Here is a 3,172-nt window from a genome sequence, read left to right as displayed (position 1 = left end):
CCTGTGAAAGTTATTCCCCTTTCTCACTGATGGACTCTCTGCCTTCTTCTGATGCAACTTCAGTTTTTGGAAGTCTCAATGGACAATATAGACAAGTAGGGGGAGTTATTATTGCATATTATTTTGGTAGATGAATGAGTAGAAGAAATTCTAGCACCTACCATAGGGTCTGTGAATTGAACACAGGGTCAGGAAGTATTATTTAAGGTAATGAAGCGTGTTCACTTTGGCAGCACGTGTACGAATATTGGAATGCTACAGAGAAGATTAGCATGGTTCTTGGGCAAGGACGACACGTAAAATAATAAATAATCCAATTTCAAAACGAGTGGAATTTGGTTTAATTCAAGGCAGCTCTGGTGACAGAGCTGTCTAACACAGAACAGAACCAGGCTTTTCTTTCATAATATGCAAGGTTTTCATTCTGGTCACCTAACTCCCAGTTTGTTATATTGGTCTTTCTTAATTAGATAGGCAGTTGGTCTGAAGATGTCTCAAATCCTTTCCACATCTTAATAGGTTATGACCATTGGGTTCATTCTCTACTTATCACTGAAGCTCATTCTTAAATCGTCATTGCTTGTGAAGTCAACTTGCTTATAGTAAAGTGATTCACTTTTTAGTAAGATATTAGTTCTAAATCAAAACAATTCATCTGTAAAAAAGTCAACATTCCTAGGTATTCAACCAGCTTTTGCTGTATAGAGGGATTATTGAAATGAGCTGAGACAGATGCACACGACTACACAGGCTTCTAGCATAGCAAAGGCAATCAAGATGAGAGACAACTGGCTCGGCTGTTCAAAAGAAGGGATAGGTACTGGTTCCAGACCTGTTCCAGAGGGAAGCTCAAAGGTGCTTAGCACTGGCAGAACAAAGAACCCCAGGAAGGAGGCTTTGCTCCAAAAGAGAGGTTTTTGCTTCAGGAGAAGACTGTTCCAGGAAAAGAAAACTAGCTGTTTCAAACTCAAAAAAAAAAAAAAAAAAAAGAAGCTGATCTCATAGCTCTTAGCAAAATAGTGAGTAGAAAAGAAATATTAACTTGAATCCAGCTGAGAGAAGTGGATCAAAGTAAACCTATTGCATATCTAGGGAAAGAAATGACTGTTTCTTGTACTGAGCTTTGGCCTGCTTTTCCCTTGTTTTATATTTTGTATTTTTCTATTATTTATGGTTGATAAATGTGCTTTGAAACTATAAGCCTGTTTTGTTTGTTTTCTCTGCATCATTCATATTTAATTCTAGGAACATTATGGAATGTTTCTTATAGAGCAGACACTATGTAAGTGCTGCAGTTGAAAACTAAGTAGGACGTGGCCCCTTCCCATACAGGAGCCTCATAGGATAGCCACACAACTCATAGCAATAGTGGGGAGTGGTTAAAAAAAAATAGGTTTTGGAATAAGACAGATTGAAGTTTAAATTCTGATTCTATGATGTCTTATCTATAAGGACAAAGAAAAATAAAGTGAATTCTAATCTTCTGTAAAATGGAGATATCTCTCACGGATTGTGAAAATTAAATGAGATTATGTATGTTATTGACTGAATTGGACACCTCCCTCCAAATTTATATGTTGAAGCTCTAATTCACAACGTGACTGCATTTGAAGGTAAGGCCTTTAAAGATTAATCCATTTATTTGTGGGGAGAAAGGTAGAGGTATTTTTAGCAAGATACACGAGGAAACAGTTTTGGGAGATTACATTCAATGAGCTGAATATTAGAAGACATGGTTGGAAAGATCCAGATCTCAATTGTAAATGTTAGGCTGCATGGATATCTCATTTCCCTCTAGCTCCATTCTTGACTTTTTCCTATCTTGTTAACTGCCTCATGAGTTGACCTGTAAGGGCTGTGAATAGGAGGTTCTTAGGCCTTCTGGCCTTTCCAGCCAATGGAGAGCCCCAAGAAAATACCAGAGGGAGGTGGAGAAAGAGATCAAGATATTTATTCCTCTGGTTCCTCCTCTGGGAGGTAGTCTCCAACTGGCTGTCCATTAATTAATAATCACTACTACATACAGGTTGACCTGTTCTGCCTCTAAGTCTCTTTCTTTCCAGATTCTACTAACCTCTTCTTTACTTTTGCTTTGAGCCTCACAGTGGCAACGAATCTTCCCTTGAGACTCCCAGATTCCTGCATTGTCCCTTTGTAATTTTCCATGTCCTGTCTACACCATTGTGATTCATTCTTTTGTAAAAACAAACCAAAGTTGTCCTCGAGTTTTCCTGATATGAGTGTAATCTTTTTCCTGTTAGAACTTGACTCATGAGTATTGATTTCTGTATTAAGACTTTACTCATTCATTCATTCATTCATTCATTTATTCCATCATAAACATCTGCTCAGTGCTTATTCGGGTGCTGCTAATGCTATCTCTGGTCTCATGGAGTTTAAAATCTGGTGAGATATATGTATATATATATATATATATATGTATATATGTATGTATATACATATATGTACATATGTACATGTGTATGTATGTATATATATGTATACATATATATGTACATATAAGCAAAATGCAATAACAGCATAGCATAATAGCTGTTAAAATGCAGAAAGTATAAGGTACTCAGGACTACATCGCAATGATGCCTAATCTGAACATGATTTGAGTAACAGTATGTAATGTCAGATAGCACAGTGGAAGATAAGAATACAGAAATTGAGTACACAACAAGATGACAGTGGATGACAGGGAGTGAAACATGGTAGATTTCGCTGTATAGGCTTTGTCTAAAGAATCAGTCACAGAAGCACCATGGTGAGAGTGATCCATAGCCTTGGGCTGGACTGATCTGGATGTGGCCTTTGTCTTAGATGGATTTAGGCATAATCTACTTCACTGAAATCAATTTTGGTCCTTTAAAAAAGTTGAGGTAAGAAGCACCTGGGTGGCTCAGTTGGTTAAGCATCCGACTTCAGCTCAAGTCACGATCTCATGGTTTGTGAGTTTGAGCCTTGTGTTGGGCTCCACACTGACAGTTCAGAGCCTGAAGCCTGCTTCAGATTCTGTATCTCCCTCTCTCTCTCTGCCCCTGCCCCTCTTGTTCTCTCTCTCTCTCAAAAATAAATACATGAACGTTAAAAAAATTGAGCTAAAGTTGACATACAACATTGTTTTAGTTTCAGGTTTACAACATAATGATTTAAAATTTGTATA

General features: G+C 37.5%; 1 non-coding gene across 1 annotated transcript; it reads left to right on the top strand.

Annotated features, from left to right (window-relative positions):
* The first annotated feature begins 217 nt into the window (after nt 1-217).
* On the top strand, nt 218-323 carry LOC131518365 (U6 spliceosomal RNA). Its single transcript, XR_009265053.1, has one exon. It is a non-coding gene; the product is annotated as a U6 spliceosomal RNA (small nuclear RNA).
* Nucleotides 324-3,172: the final 2,849 nt, after the last annotated feature.

The sequence above is a fragment of the Neofelis nebulosa genome, chromosome 7 (assembly GCF_028018385.1).
Source record: "Neofelis nebulosa isolate mNeoNeb1 chromosome 7, mNeoNeb1.pri, whole genome shotgun sequence".
In the NCBI taxonomy this organism is placed as follows: Eukaryota; Metazoa; Chordata; class Mammalia; order Carnivora; family Felidae; genus Neofelis; species Neofelis nebulosa.
This window is presented reverse-complemented; position numbering and strand designations above follow the sequence as displayed.